Raw genomic sequence first — 17600 nt, forward strand, 5'->3', positions numbered from 1 at the left:
TACCTCTGAATGGTGCTAAGCAGAGACCATATCACAGAATAATAGGTATTTTAAAAAACCCAACAACTCTCATTTTTGGTTAGTAGCATTAGTTCCTTGTTATACTCCACTTACTTCACACAAGTAGGATTAATTTTCCCTGTTATGTTAAATGTTTGGGAATGATGAAGAGTTTTGTGTTAGATCCTGGAGTCAGTTCAGCTCATCTCCAGTTTTTTGGCCATGCAACATAGCTGGAAAGCAGGTGCAAGTGTTTGTATCAAAAGACCTGCAATACCTCTAGGTAGTATGGGTTCTCACACCATATGGAGTCTCATAGCTTGCCTGTCACAACCTCTCAGGGCCTTTTAGCTGCCTCTGCACTGTTGGTAGCTCATCCTAGGACCAAAGGAACACAAGTGTAATTTATACTTACTTTCTTCCTTATTGCCTGGTCTTGCACAAGCAAAGCTCAGCTGCAACAATACATCTGGCAGTTTGTGTCATTTTCAAATGCAGGTGTGGGAAGGAGTAGTAACCATCAAAGATGTTTTAGTTTTTTGGGGGAAAATGTAGAGTTTTCAAAAAGATTGCCTTACATGGACCTTCACAAACAGTACGTGTATCCAGATGCTAAGGGGAGAGGAAGACCTACACTGACAAAGTATGTTTAAGTGTTATCTTCATGTATGGATTTCCCCCTTTTGAGTTAAATTAAATATGGTCATGCAGATATTTGCAAGCTTAAGTTTTTCAGAGAGGGAACAAGACCTTTGAAAGTCTGAGTCTGGATTGTATTTTATTAAATGATGACAGGAGTTTTCTCTAAACAAAACAAAGGAAATGGAAAGCAAAATGATCTTGTACTTCCCTGCAAGAGAGATATCACAGCCCTTAACTGTGGATGGAAAAATGTGAAAACTAAATCTACTTTCTCTGCATCTGAATATACAGTTCTTTTTTATAATTCCAGCAGTGTTTCTCAGGAACCAGAAATATGACTTAAAAAGCAGTGAAAGGCACAGCGCTCTTTTCGACTTTCACTTAGTGAGAGGAGCTAGAATAGCAACGTGTAGTTGAGCAATTCAAGTAATAGCTAGCATGAGCATCCTGCACCAAAGTCCCTACTGTTCAGCCTCACTACTACATGCTGCTAGCCATGTGGAAGCTAGCCCAAATATGGCTGCACTTGCTGTCTGTCCTAGAGGCATCCCCAGAGGGTTTGTTGTCCTTTGTTCAGAAGCTGCTGGTTCATGGTGTAGCCCTTTTGCTCCGGAGTGTTCTACACATTTGCTGATTTGCATGCAGGGTGCAAAAATGGAGGAGAATTTTGTTCAACAGATCTGAGAGAATCAGAATAATGTGTTGGTTTGATATAAGCACCTTTTCCCCACCTCTCTGAAAGAAAAAGAAATTATGAAAGCATTATTTGGGGTGGTTATTATTATAATTTGAACCTACAAAGTAAAAACTTTTTAATCCTATTTTTCTTGTATTTTTCACTTTTTGTGTCTATGTTCTTTTCTCCTGCATAACATAGAACAGCTAAGTACATGTTTACAATAAATGTAAGAAAGTGCTATACTGCTTTGGAACCAGATACATAAAAATCCAGTGCCCTGCTCACCAGGCTGGCACATCAGCAACCCAAATGAAAAGCACATAAAAGACAACTGTAGGTATGGGGTGCTGCCTGTTGTGTCTGAACATTTCTTAGCCTCAGTGAAGGAGTCAGCCAAAGAAGCTGAGATGAGGCAACAAGGAAGCATCAGGAAGTATTTTGAAGCTGGCTAAAGCAGTGACCAATGCAAGTACTTTCAGAATACAGGAGTCTGTATGCTCTTTATTGATAATGACTGAGTTTCAGAAATAGAAAATTAATGTAAAGTGTGTTTAATTCCTCAAGTCAAAATGCAGTGATGTGTCAGGATTGGCAGGCTGTTTTCAGAAGAAACTGAGCTGATTTTCCTGCTAAAACAAAGGAATCTTATACCAAGCAGCAAAACTTCCTGTCAAGCCAGAGGATTTCAGTCATCACCAAGGATAGGAGACAGGTATTTTTCAAAAGAATTAAAGAAATATTTGGAAATTTCCCTGAAGAGAACCTGTACAAAGATGAGAGCAGAGCTCTGTGCAGCAGCTGCAATGTGCCTGAGTCAGACTGGGAAATCTAGCTACGAGACTTCCAGTCTGGACTGGCAGGAGGGGTAGGTAGCAAAATGTGCTGTAGGTTCAAAGGCTTTTAAGGAAATTGTGACACTTTGGCCGAATTACAACAATGAAGCTGTAACAAGGACATATGTATCTAAAACTAAAATTTAGAAAGGAATCAAGGCATCACAGAACATAGCAGAAGTCAGCCCCATGGCTGAGCAAGCAACCACACCAGGGACTCTTGGTACAGCCAAACATATGAGATCACCTCTATAACTGTGGCAGAGTGGAGGGTTTACTTATGGGATAAAACACCAACAGATCAACCTTCCACTGAAGCTGGATTTACAGCTCAGGAATAGCTAATAGGTGGCTGTGGAATTCACCATGACATTGTATATCACTCTCAGTGTACTGCACCAGGAAAGGAAGCCACTATTTGATGAAGTTGTAAGCTGACCTCCATGACCCCTGTAAAACTAGCTCTGTGTCTTCTATTGGCTAAAAGCTGGAGCATATCTACTTGGAAAATAGTTAACTGGCAGCAATGGTGACAGTGGTGTTTCAAGGACTCAGGCCTTCATCATCTGGAAGGTCTTGGCAGATATAAGTGAAGAAACTCTAATTTACTCTAATTTACTCTAATTTCAGTATCTTTATTGAGAATTTTTTTTTTTAAGGAAACCCCTTGACTTCTTATTGCAATGACATGTTGCTGGGATAATGGAAAACAGTGTAGTCTGGAAACAGCTAGGCCCCTTCCACTAGATGAGCTCCAAAGGGAGCAGGAGCTAAATTTTGCATTCAATCATTTAACCAAGCCAGTACTTGTGGCGATTCATGACACAGACTCCGTATCCATGCACAAGCAAAGCCAAAAAGCCATTTATTCACAAAAGAGAAGCCTTAATATAGTCTGCCTCCTGAGCTAGTATTTTTCCCTTCTCTCCACCTCTGAATGTGTTCTATCATACTAGCTCCACATATGGTATGAACATAGGTAAACTCGCTCTCCTGCTTCGGTGCTCCAGCTGTGCCCCTGACCTTCTGTCCCGCATATCAAGGCCTCAGTTCTGTGGGTTTTGTGGGTTGTTTTTCTATCCCACAGCTTGCATCCAATAAGGGCGATGAGATCATGGGGGGCCACATTCACTTACTCCACAGTACTGACAGTACCAAACGCTTTCTTATTCAGAAGCATCCCTGAAACTGAGTATCCACTAAAAATTTCAGCAAATTTGTGTATCTGGGCCTCATAAGGCATAAAGATTTAGACCTGTTGGGTAGCTGATGGCTGAAAGAGAATCCAGGTTTATCCCAAATGGCTGATAATGCAGCCTTGACAAATGCTGGCTGGGGGACAGAATTTCTGTTTAATATTTCTTATTGCAAATTGATACTAAAAGGAAAATACTTGAAGGGGTTTGTTTTTTTTATTTTCTGTGCAATGGGACAAAGTACTGACTTGGGACTGTAACGGCTTTTGAGTATTTAAATGTGTTTTAGACGTAATAGATGTTAGGGAGTATACAAAGCATGTCATGTAGGCAACCTGCAGCTAACGTTTTCCCCAAAAACATAACCTGAGTACACAAATTTTTTTAGAAAAGTGACAAAATTTCCTGAAGAGAAATTTACTGTATCAATCAACCATGTTTAAATAAAGCTACCTTTGACTGAGGACAAGCCCTGAACTCTTCCCTTCTCCCATATTTTCCAGGAAAGGATGAAATGAGAGTAGACAAGCTGTAAGCATCACTTGCTAGCATTGGAATTTTCTTGATTCTGTCTGCTGGCCATGAGCACCAGAGGAAGTGGCCAAATGACCAGATCTCGCAAAGAAGCTTCAATAGCACAATCCAGCCCAGCATAGAATCATTAAGGTTGGAAAAGACCTCTAGGATCATCAAGTCCAACCGTCAACCCAACAATACCATGACTCCTAAACCATGCCCTCAAGTGCCACGCCTACATCTCTTTTATATACCTCCAGGGATGGCGACTCCACCACCTCTCTGGGCAGCCTGTTCCAATGCCTGACCACACTTTCAGTAAAGAAATTTTTCCTAATATCCAATCTAAACCTCCCAAGACACAGCTTGAAGCCGTTTCCTCTCCTTCTATTGCTAGTAACTTGGGAGAAGAGACCAACACCCACCTCACTACAACCTCCTTTCAGGTAGTTGTAGAGAGCGATAAGGTCTCCCCTCAGCCTCCTCTTCTCCAGACTAAACCACCCCAGTTCCCTCAACCTCTCCTCATAAGACCTGCTCTCCAGACCCTTCACCAGCTTCGTTGCCCTTCTTTGGCCACACTCCAGCACCTCAATGTCCTTCTTGTAGTGAGGGGCCCAAAACTGAACACAATATTCGAGGTGTGGCCTCACCAGTGCCGAGTACAGGGGCACGATCACTTCCCTAGTCCTGCTGGCCACACTATTCCTGATACAAGCCAGGATGCTGTTGGCCTTCTTGGCCACCTGGGCACACTGCTGGCTCATATTCATCTGGCTGTCAATGAACACCACCACGTCCTTTTCTGCCGGGCAGCTTTCCAGCCACTCTTCCCCAAGCCTCTAGCGTTGCATGGGGTTGTTGTGACCCAAGTGCAGGACCCGGCACTTGGCCTTGTTAAACCTCATACAACTGACCTTGGCCCATCAATTCAGCCTCTCCAGGTCCCTCTGCAGAGCCTTCCTACCCTCAAGCAGATCAACACTCCCACCCAACTTGGTGCCATCTGCAAACTTACTGAGGGTACACTCGATCCCCTCATCTAGGTCATTGATAAAGATATTAAACAGAACTGGCCCCAACACTGAGCCCTGGGGAACCCTGCTTGTGACTGGCCGCCAACTGGATTTAGCTCCGTTCACCACAACTCTCTGGGCTTGGCCATCCAGCCAGTTTTTTACCCAGCGAAGAGTACACCCATCCAAGCCACGAGCCGCCAGCTTCTCTAGGAGGATACTGTGGGAGACAGTATCAAAGGCTTTACTAAAGTCCAGGTAGACACCATCCACAGCCTTTCCCTCATCCAGTATGCAGTTCACACTGTCATAGACGGAGCTCAGGTTGGTGAAGCAGGACCTGCCTGTCATGAAGCCATGCTGACTGGGCCTGATTCCCTGGCTGTCCTGCACTTGCCTGGTGAGCTCAGTCATGATGAACCGCTCCATAATCTTCCCTGGTACCGAGGTCAGGCTGACAGGCAAGTAGTTCCCCGGATCCTCCCGCCAACCCTTTTTGTAGATGGGTGTCACATTGGCAAGCCTCCAGTCATCTGGAACCTCCCCCATTAACTAGGACTGCTGGCTCCTCTGCCAGCTCCCTCAGTACTCTTGGGTGGATCCCATCCAGCCCCATAGACTTGTGAGTGTCCAAGTGGAGCAGCAGGTCGTAAACAACTTCTTCATGGATTATGGGGGCTTTATTCTGTGGTCCATCCCTGCCTTCCAGCTCCAGGGGTTGAATACCCTTGGGATAAGTGGTCTGACTGTTAAAGACTGAGGCAAAGGCGGCATTTAGTACCTCAGCCTTTTCCTCATCCTCAGTTGCAATGTTCCCCTCCGTGTCCAATAAAGGAATGAGATTCTCTTTGACTCTCTTTTTGTTGTTGATATGTTTGTAAAAACATTTTTTGTTAACCCTTACAGCAGTGGCCAGGTTGAGCTCTACCTGGGCTTTTGCTTGCCTAACTTTCTCCCTGCAAGACCTAACGAGGTCTCTGTACACTTCTTGTGTTACCTGCCCCTTCTTCCAAAAGTGGTAGACTCTCTTTTTTTTTCCTGAGTGTCAGCAGAATCTCCCTGTTCAGCCAGGCCAGTCATCTTCCCCGACGGTTTATCTTGCAGCACATGGGGACAGCCTGCTCCTGTGCCTGCAAGACTTCCTTCTTGAAGAAAGCCCAGCCTTCCTGGACTCCTTTGTCCTTCAAGGACTTCCTCCCAAGGGACTCTCCCAACCAGTGCCCTGAACAGGCCAAAGTCTGCCCCCCGGAAGTCCATAGTAGTGGTTCTGCTGACCCCTCTTCTTACTGTGCCAAGAATCAAGAACTCAATCATAACATGGTCACTAAGCCCAAGATGGCCTCCAACTGCCACATCTCCCACCAGTCCTTCTCTGTTTGTGAAGAGCAGGTCAAGCGAGGCACCTCCCCTGGTAGGTTCACTTACCAGCTGTGTCAGGAAGTTATCTTCCACACACTCCAGGAACCTCCTAGACTGTTTCTTCTCTGCTGTGTTGCATTTCCAGCAGGCATCTGGTAAATTGAAGTCCCCCACTAGAACAAGGGGAACTGATTGTGATACTTCCTCCAGCTGCTTGTAGAACGCTTCATCTACCTCTTCCTCCTGATTGGGTGGTCTATAACAAACCCCCAGCAGGATATCTGCCTTGTTGGCCTTCCCCCTCATCCTTACCCATAAGCACTCGACCTTATCATCAAAGTCACTAAGCTCTACGCAATCGAAGCACTCCCTAACATACAGAGCCACCCCACCACCTCTCCTTCCTTGCCTATCCCTTCTGAAGAGCTTATAGCCATCCATTGCAGCACTCCAGTCATAAGAGTCATCCCACCATGTCTCTGTGATGGCAACTAAGTCATAGCTATCCCACTGCAGAATGGCTTCCAGCTCCTCCTGTTTGTTGTCCATGCTGCGTGCATTGGTGTAGATGCACTTGAGGTGGGCTATTCGTTTCACCCCCAACCCTGGCACGCCACCCCTAGGCTCCTCTCTGGTGGGCCTGGCTACATCCCCTTCCCCCTTCAAACCTAGTTTAAAGCCCTCTCAATGAGCCCCACCAACTCATGTGCAAGAATCCTTTTCCCCCTTTGAGATAGGTGAACTCCATCTGCATGGCCTGTGCCAGGCTGACCCATGTTTAAAGATCCGTGACAGACTAAGGCAGGGTAGGATGGGGGCTGATGGGACACGTAAAAGGCTATTGCAGAGAGGATGGAAATAATTTGTTCAGACAGTGACAGTAGGCAGGACAAGAAGTAATGACCTTATGTTTCAGATAGTAAGAGAAGCCTTCAGCCAGTAGGCACTGCAATGGATCACTTAGAGAAACTGTGACCTTCCATCAGAAGAACCTTTCAGAAAACAATTATGGGAGTGACATACCTGGTCCTGCAAGAAATGGATAGGCTATGTGATTTTTATTTTTTTTATGCCTAGTCAAGCCTTTTTTTTTTTTTTTTTGACATGTCATTAGAAACCAAGAGCAGACTGCAATGGCTTCTTTGTCAAATTGCTTTTGCAGGGCTCTGTCCACTCCAGCAAGTGGGGGGACACACATCGCTTTATGATGCTTCATATGAAGTTGATTCATAAAACATTTTTTGCATTAAGTTGTGCAGTTAACATGCATGGCAGTTTGAGCATGCATTGATGATTTTTTGTATGCTAAGAGCTCAGTTACATTTCTGCTGCAATTTAATGGGTTTAAAATAGAGGAAGAAAAGTTGTAGTTAATATAAATTCTTTGTATGAATTGCATGATTCTTCAATTTTTTTCTTATTCCTGTGACTTTCAAACAGTAATATACAGAGGGAGTGTGATGAAAATTAGAGAAGATTAAGATAAAAGAATGATGTAAACAGTGAATTATGTTTGAAAGACCATGAATGTACTTGGTGTTATATAAGCAATGTGGGGTACGGTGAGCTGTTTCAGAGAAGTCAAGTTTGCTGCCTTCTGTTATGAGGAGAAAGTGAAAAGAAGATAATACAGGTGACAGTCTGTGGCACAAGACTCCAACAAACATATCCCACAGACAGCACACAAATATAGTAGGAACAAAGGGAGAAGGCAGCAGATACAGGGACTGATCTTGAATGTAATTTTTGTTTTGTTTTACCAGTTTTGGTTGATTAATGAGGAGAGAGTGAACCCCAGCACTAATGCAGACAGGCATCAACTATAACAGCATGGATAAGAATCTCTGCCTGTTTTTACCCACCAGCCCTTCCTGTTGTGGCAAGGTTTTGAGAGAGATGTGCTGTCTTTTACTGAGTTGATGAAAGTCTGGACAGTCAGCATGACAGTGGTGAAGATTTGCATAAAGTTTAGAGACAGTAACAGAACTGAGAGTCTCAGAGCAAAGGCAGAAAGGGCAGGAAGGCATCTCAGTGGGAATGAGTCAGGTCTACAGTTCTGCAGGATGGAAAGTTGGACAGAAACTTGCAGCACTTCTGTGACCAAAGCGGGTTATGTGGCAATGCTGCTATAGCTACTTGGTAAAACTGTTGGAATAGTTGCTATAGTGCAGTTTGTATCAGCAAAGTGATGCTTGTAACAGTTAAACAGTCTACATGATACATCTAAAGTTTACAGAGGCTATTTTATAGTTAGATTAATTACATCCCTCCATCCTAAAAGATAAAAACACCATGGCAAAACTCTATAGCATTAGACCTAGATAAGCTATCTGTGATGTGAGTATAAAGCTCAGACTCTGGTGGTGGTGGGAAAATGCTGGTGCTTTGGTGATTCAGAATTGCTGCAGAACTCTGAGATTCTCATAAGCTCCCTCCTATGGCAGGAAGAGTAAAACTTGTAAAATGAGCTTCTCGCTATGATGGGAAGCAGCAGTAAGAACTGCTGAGAAAAGGAACAGTTCATAGGTTTTGGAAAAAGGGATCTGACAAACTCACCTTCTATCTTCTCTCCCTTCCCCACATCCCATCTGCTGAGTAATAACTGGTGTGACAGAAACAAACCCTATATATACCAATGGCTTCTGTGAAAAAGAGGTGTTGTTTTATTTCTATAAGTTTGAGGACTGTGGCCCAATGAATATTTACTTACAGTGTACCTTTCCTTTACATCTGACATGAAAAAAAAAAAAGATGGTTCTACCCATCTCCCATCTTCTATGTGTTGTACAAGCATTTAGGCCTTATTCCGAGTAGCATATCACTGCCTTCCAAGTGTACCTACAGATTTATTCACTAATTTTCAAATCTGATGCATACATTAAATATACTTCCAAACTGTAGGAATATCCATAAAAGTAATAAAAAAGCAGCTACTTAACTACTCAAGCCAGCCAATGCCAAAGTAGACACCAGTTGATGGTAGCAAATATTCTTAAATAGAAGTTTGTTCTGCACATCAGACTGTGTGGAGGCATGCACACTGCTGCAGGCACAGTGAAAGCATTAGGAACAGACCCTAGCTACAAATATAACCCTCTTCTTTCAAAAGAGAAGTCAGTGATGATCAAAGAACTTGCTTATTTCAAAACACATTTCCTACTTGTTCTCCCACAATCCAAAATTAATAGCATATGCCATTATCACCAGAAGTGAAAAACAATACTAGAAAACCTGAGCCAGACAGGCCTCGGATTTTGGTAAGATACTTTGCAGTATAGGTTTGCACTGCAAATGCAACCTGTGTTTCACATTGCTATTAGACATGGCGTACCTTTTTCTTGTTTTCTCAGGATTATAATTGCACTGAGAAGTTCTTGTTCCATAAATACATGGATTTATTTTTCTTGTATGTTAAGGGACCATCTGGGCATAGAACCTGCGTACACTGACTTACATGCAGTGTAGTTCTTGTACCAGAAACACAGGAGTGAAAGGAAAAAGATACACAGTACAAACATATCTCTGCACACCATGAATATTTTCATAAGTCTTATTTCTAGATAAATAACAATGCAAAATGACTATAGGAGAAACAAACCAAACCAAACAGCTGGCAACTCTAGTCTGGGAAATAATTGGTTGGCTAATTACACACACACACGCAAAAAAAGCTAACTCTTCAAAACACTCATAATAAAGGTACTTCTAAAATATCTAAGTTCTTAATATACAATCTAGTTTGTTTTTGAAATATTATATTGTACATATACCAAAAAAGCAAATAGTGGAGAAGTCACATGTTTTTGAGTCGAGCTTTTCTATTATCATTACTTGTCTTTTTAAGTAATTGCAGGTGGAGGCTTGTTCTCTCCATGTAATGGTATTGCCACTAGCTAGCTCTAAAAGGGTAGGAGAGTATAATAAGGGAGCTAAGCTCTTAATATTTCTGGGTTTAAATTTCTGATCTTTTCATAGTGTTTTTGTCTTTTGATTAAGAGATGGAAAGTGGATTTGATTTGTATTTAAGCTCACCTATCCTGCATTATTTAAGAGCAAGATTCTCCTATAACACCTAAATAATTTGTGACTTAGTTTACAAAGATGCTACCTAAATATAATTATTCACTGCTGCAACATAGCTTAGGCACAACCATCTGCCACTAAGCACTGACAGATAAGCAGCTCAAGGCATTAAAAGAATAACAATGGAAACGTAAGTAAACAATATATCATTTTTTTTTTGTGGGAACCAAACTGTGCTAAAAATATTTTTTTTAACATTGGTACATATTTAAAGTTAAAACAAGACATCAGTCAAATACATATCCTTTAATTAAAAAAAATAATTTTAAAGCACCAACACTGCAAGTATGATGTTACATTGCATGTACAAGAAGTTGTGACCTGGTTTCAGCTGGGATAGAGTTAAATTTCTTCATAGTAGCTAGTATGGGGCTATGTTTTGGATTTTTGCTGGAAACAGTGGTGATAATGGAGAGATGTTTTAGTTGTTGCTAAGTAGCACTTACACTGGTCAAGGACTTTTTCAGCTCCCCATGCTCTGCTGGGTGCACAAGAAGCTGGGAGGGCACACAGCTGGGACAGCTGACCCAAACTGACCAATGGGATATTCCATACCATATGATGTCATGCTCAGTATATAAAGCTGGGGGAAGAAGAAGGGGGGGGCATGTTTGGAGTGATGGCGTTTGTCTTCCCAAGTAACTGTTATGTGTAATGGTGCCCTGCTTTCCTGGAGATGGCTGAACACCTGCCTGCCCATGGGAAGTAGCGAATGAATTCCTTGTTTTGCTTTGTGCCATGCGCAGCTTTTGCTTTACCTATTAAACTGTCTTTATCTCAAACCATGAGTTGCCTCAGTTTTACCCTTCCGATTCTCTTCCCTGTCCCACCAGCGGGGAGTGAGCGAGCGGCTGCGTGGTGCTTGGTTGCTGACTGGGGCTAAACTACGACAAGGTGAGTTCAGTGCTTTGTGTACAGGTTTAAACTTCTGAGTCATAATATTAAAAAACACGAACTACACAGCAATAAACTTGCATTGCAGAAAAGCTGCAGTAAAGAAAAAAAGGCAGACAGTTAAACTTTTTTTGGTTGTTAGATATTGCTAGAAATGTTTGTTTACAAACATACTTGCTTAATACTTTAAAATGTTGAGCATTTTTAGGTCTTGTAAATTTACAAAGTTGTTTACAATAAAATATGCATTTAATATGTCCTTTTGAATATAATGGAGTTAAAGAACTTTCTTATAGCTGAGCACAATGTGCAAGTGTTTAAGTCTATCAGTAATATTTCACAAAACTAGTGAATGGCAAATTGGTTTTCTTTTGATTAGTTCTCGTTTATTCAGCAAACTTAAAGAAGTTAGTTTCATTAACCTTTACTGGCTTCATTCATGCGAGACCATCTGCAGCCATCTGTATTTTTGAGCTTTCATCTTATGATGCTGTATTTGTATATATGTAAGATGTAATCCAAAATGTACAGCAATCACTGTAACACAGCTGGGAGATGTTAAGTGAGTGTCCCTAATCCCCAACACCTATTTCCCAATTCAGAAATAAAAAAAATGTTCCTAAAAGAATCTGAGAAATCAAGCCAGTCTATAGCAAACTAATTACTGAATAGGTGACAGTCTCTGGAATAAAATCTCTGCAGAGTTTGGACTGTACTCACCAAAACGGCCATCATCCTTCTTACTCTTTCCAAATGGACACACTACTGGTTAATAGCCTTAGATATCAGCTTCAAATAATACTCTACATTAATATTAGAAACTCAGCAGTGTAAAAATCGTTGCTTGGTTATTTTCCATATTAGAGGTACATCAGAGCATTCAAATTTGAGAATTGAAAGATGACCTTTTCTGTCAAATTCTGAAGGTCTGGGCCAAAGAATATAGAATACCTGAATCAATAAAAATACATAAATGTCAGGTTGCAGATTCACCACAGTCAGAGCTGGGAGTTTTGGCTTAATAGCCCGTAGTGGAATAGACAGGGATCGGCGACCGGAAGATCATGGGATGTGACGGAAAGATAGACTCCTCCCCATAGGAGTGGCAGGAACAGGAAGCGCGAGAGCTATATAAGCGTGTGACGCAGCTAAATAAACGGACATTTTGTATCCATCATATTGATGTCTGTGCATCACTGTCCCCAGGGTGGGTAGAGCCCTGTGTCCCGGAGATGCGGCCCAAGATAAGTTCTCCCGTAGAAGCGTACAGCTACAAGTGGTGACCCCGACGTGATCGGCGGGGCGACATGGCAAGTTCGCCGGGGGGAAAAGATAGCTTGGGGCACGCAAGGGTGGGACGGGGAGCCGCAGGTCGGCGGGCGCGCCATGGAATCAGTCGTAAAGGTACTGAAGGGATTGGGGAAGGAATATGGTACTTCGATTTCGAAGGCGCCTACCTCAAAGGCCATCCAATGGATGATTACGCAGGGGCTCATACGGAGCTCCGCAGACATATTTAATAAGGATAATTGGGTGAGAATTAAAGAGGAGTTAGCCGAAAGGGCTATGATGGGAAAACCCCAGTACATACAGCTCTGGGGAAAGATACACCGGTTACTATTGAAAGCTCGGGATGATCAGGAGACGTGGCGGCAGGCGCGGCTGTGCCTGCACGGTGCTACAGGCGACAGTAGCCCAGAAATAGACCCAGGATGGGCAGTGGGGACACAGGCACGGGCAAGCATTGCGGGGGATGGGGAAGAAGCGGAGAGTTCGGACGGAGTAGCCTGGCCAGCGACTCAGTCTGAGGCTCCCAAAGAGGTGGATCGGGAAGCGGCGGTGTTCCCTGTTGAGCCAGCAGGACCCTTGGAATGCCCCCCCCCCCCCCCCGCATACCCCTGGGACGATTTGGCACAGGCGCGGGTACTTGTGCGCGGGGAGGGGGACGTGGCGGCGGGCGCAGCGGGAGTGACGGAGCGGAAGGAGAAAGATGCTCAGCGCCGGAAGCAGCGCCGGCAGCGGCACCGCCCTCTGCCCGACCCTCGAGACTGGCTCCCGGGGCAACCCTTGAGATGGGAGTCGGACGAGGAGGGGGATTGGGGTGCCTGGAGGGGAGGACAGGGTGGGTATAGAACAACCTCGAGTAGCAGCGAATCAGAAGTTGGGGGAGAAACCGATGTCCACATGTGGGAAGATGGGGCAGATTGCCTGCAGCGCTCAAAAAAGAGGCATAAGGCAGCAGGGACTCGGAGGACCAGTCAGAGTGAGGGAGGAGAGGGACCGCCAAAAGGGGAGGTCCGGAGCGCTGCAGCTCCGGAGGGGTCCGCGGAGGACGTGCTGCGGCAGCTGCAGCAGGCTATGGGCGCACTAGGGGAAGTAACTCGGCGGCAGGCAGGACTCTTAACGAAGGGTGCGCCCCAGCGACAGTCAGTCGAGTTACCTAACTGGCGGCTGATAGCCAGAGATTGTAGCCTCGATGGAGTAAGGATAGAGATGCCTGGGATATTCCCTGTCCGGATAGCTCCTGGAGGAGGGGCAGGGAGCTGCAAGCGGTAACGGAGAGTTCCCACAGAGCGTATAGTGGAGTGGGCAGGTATGAAAAAAAAGCAGAACCTTGGCAAAAGATACAGCAAGGACTAGCAGAGCCATTTACAACGTTTTGTGACAGGTTGCAGAAGGCTATTATAGAATCAGAATTGCCACAAGCAGCCAAGGAGGCAGTCCTTATGGATTGCCTCCAAAGTCAAGCAAATCCGCAAACACAAGATGTCCTCCGCACCCTGGCGGTGGGGGCATCATTGGGTCAAACCATCAGGCATGTCTTGCGCCAGGAGACGTTGAATCAGCATGGTGCTGTGGGAGCGCACATCTGCCAGAACCCTGACTGTGGAAGTGAAGAAAGGGTGCTGGTGCAAGCGGCCGAGGCGGGGCCGAGATGTCATTTGTGTGGACGGCAAGGGCACTTTAAAGCTGGGTGCCCGCTAGGGGAAAGGGGAGGATGTAATGGAGGAGGAGCGCGCCCAGTAGGGAGGTGCTGGGTGTGTGGGAAGCCAGGACACCTGGCAAGAGATTGTCCAACCACAAAGCCGGGAAATGGCCAAAGGAGGGCGAAGCGAGGGGGATTTGCGCCTCCTGTGAGTCAAATGGCCCCCATCATGGTGCCAGCGCCAGGAGCTTGGCCCACCATAGCGGGCCAAGGGGGAGTGAACCTTCAGGCAGGGGAGCAGAACCAGCAAGATTTGCAGGTTACAGCCCCCGCGTGGCCTTGGTCATAGGCTGTGACGAGAGACCCATGGCGGTGGTGATGATTACCCCGCAAGAGCCGAGTTGCCCGGCACGGATATGCCTGGGAATGTTAATGGATACCAGGGCGGATGTCACAGTGATGCCACTCGAACGGTGGCCACCAACTTGGCCCCTTGCCATGGGAAAACGTATAATAGGGGTAGGAGGAGAACAACAGACGAGGACTAGTACTTGCCCTGTAAAACTCGAAGTCATGGACGAGGAGGCAGGGAAGCTCCTCACGGCCGTAGTGACCATACTAGTAGCAGATGGGGTAGCAAGCCCCTTGTTGGGGCGGGACGCCCTTGCCCAGATGGGGATCGGGTTGAAAAATTTAGCATAAGGGCCACTGCCTCAGAGGGGCTTCGTCACCACAAGTTAGTGTGGAAAACCAAACAGCCCGTCTGGGTGGAGCAGTGGCCCCTGAGAACAGAGAAAACAGAGGCTGTAAGAGCTATAGTAAAACGAGAGCACGAAGCAGGGCACCTAGAGCCCTCGATGAGCCTGTGGAACACCCCTATATTTGCTGTAAAAAAGAAAGATAAAAACCAATGGAGGATACTGCATGACCTTAGAGCAGTAAATCAGCAAATGGAGGACATGGGGCCTCTCCAACCCGGCCTACCAGATCTGAGTGCTGTCCCGAAAGGATGGCGAGTCATTGTTTTAGATATTAAAGACTGCTTCTTCAGCATTCCACTACATCCAGATGATAGAAAGAGATTTGCCTTTACTCTGCCCGCGGTGAACCGCACAGAACCAGGTAGTAGATGGCAGTGGACAGTACTTCTGCAGGGGATGAAAAATTCTCCAGCGATCTGCCAGAGGTATGTGGCTTCTGCATTGCAGCAAGTAAGGCAACAGTATCAGGAGAGAATCTACATGATCCACTACATGGATGACGTCCTCATAGCTGCGCCCACCGAGGTGTTGTGTGAACAAGTCTTTTCAGACACCCAAAGGGGCCTTGCGGGACAGGGCCTCAAGGTAGCTGAGGCAAAGGTACAGCGAGGACCAGTGTGTGGATTTCTGGGTGCTAGAATAGAAGGGGATTGCATACAAGCTCAGTCTATTAAACTTACACCTAAGGTTAAAAATTTACACGATGTACAGAAGCTGGTAGGAGCACTGCAGTGGTTGTGGACGTTCATGCGCGTCACCGGTGAGGAGATGCAACCTTTCTATGCGTTGCTGAAAGGGACCGACCCATGGGAGCCCAGGAGTTTAGACCCTGAGACAGTCCAGCAGTTGCAGATGATAGAACGTCGAATGCAAAAGGAAGGAGTATGGCGGTGGGACCCTCAGGAGGAATTAATAGCAGGTTGGATTCTGACCGCCGGTGGAGGATTAGGATTGCTATATCAAATACGGGCAGGGGAAGAAAAACCACTGCAATGGGTATATCAGAAGGTTCCCAAGGATGCATTCTCCACAAAAGTCAAGGTAGCTGGGGGAATGATTTGGCGTCTGCGAAGGGAAAGCAAGGGAATCTTTGGGAAGGAGCCAGATAAGCTGACAGTGCCGTGGAATGGGGAGAAATGGCGGAAGGTGGTAGAGAGTGAAGAGGATATACAATTGGCGGTATACTCGTACCCAGGGAAAATCGTCACAGGCACGGTACAGAGGTGGGCCGAGACAGCCAAAGTGGTGGATTTGAGTGTGGATAGTAGAGTTTTGGATACCCCTCACCCAGGACCAACATATTTCACAGATGCTTCCTTGAAGACGAACAGAGCGGCGGTAGTGTGGAAAGAAGGGAATAGTTGGATGCGCCAGACGTATGAGGAGCGGGGTAAAAGTGTGCAGTGGCTAGAAGTGAAAGCGCTAGAGATGGCCCTGCGAAAGGATATAGATCGGCATACAAATGTGTGCACAGACTCCTTATATGTGTATAAACTAGTCATGTCCATGAAACGAGAGGGTGTACCACACACGGAAATTGCCTTGATGCTAGAGGTTGCTTTATCGCAGCGAGGAGCAACTGTGACAGTAATTCACATTCGCAGTCATCAGACGGGGCCTGGACCACTGATTGAGGGGAATCGCATGGCTGATGAGGCAGCCGCGGGAGTCTGGACATTGGCGGAGGCAAAGAAACTGCATGAACAACTGCACCTGGGTGCTAAAGCCTTGGCAAAGGAGTGTGGCATCTCAATAAGAGCAGCAAGAGAAGTAGTAGCCACCTGTCCTTACTGTCAGCACTCGCCATTGTGGGAGGCAGGAGTCAACCCTCGAGGACTGGAAGCAAATGCTATCTGGCAGACTGACTTTACTGAATGTCCACAGTTGGCCCCCGGAAGGCACCTGGCAATTACAATTGATACATATAGTGGAGTCATCATGGCTACTCAACACCGGAAGCAGACCGCAACGCATTTGACTGCGCATTGGACCACGGTAATGGCGTGGCTTGGAAAGCCCACCGAGATAAAAACAGACAATGGACCATGCTTTCGGGCTCGAAGTACCGAAGAATGGTGTAAAGCTTGGAATATTGTATTAAAACACGGCATTGCTTACAATAGCACGGGGCAGGCAATAGTTGAACGCGCTCATCGCACCTTGAAAGCAAAAATAATACAGCTTGGGGAGGGGGAGGGGTATAAGGGAGCTATACCCGTAGCAGCTCAGCAAACTATTTTAATGCGTGCATTATATTCGCTTAATCATTTTATACGCGGGCAGGAGCAAGTTACAGCAGTGGAGAAGCACTTTGGCAAAGCTCAAGCAGGCGAGCGCTATCCGCAGGTACGAGTAAGGTTCCCAGGCAGTGAGCAATGGGAGAGAGGATGGAAACTGAGATGCCTGGGGAGGGGCTACGCCGCGGTTGAGAATGAAGGGCGCATAGAATGGGTGCCTGCAAAGTGTGTGTGAAAGCAGAACTGTGCAAGGATGTACAATGAATAATCCCTTTCTAAGTTGTCTCTTTGCAGGGTCTGCTGACATGGATCCTCATGCTAGCCGTACCATTGGGAAAAGAAATGAGCTCCTTGACAAGATCGCAAGCAATATTGCAACGAGAGCGACACTGGGAAAGGGTGGCAAAAGAGAGATATGAAGTGGGACTGGATAGTAATAATTGGGGGGATCTTGTTGT

This window comes from Phalacrocorax aristotelis, chromosome W, assembly GCF_949628215.1.
Source record: "Phalacrocorax aristotelis chromosome W, bGulAri2.1, whole genome shotgun sequence".
NCBI classification, from domain to species: Eukaryota; Metazoa; Chordata; class Aves; order Suliformes; family Phalacrocoracidae; genus Phalacrocorax; species Phalacrocorax aristotelis.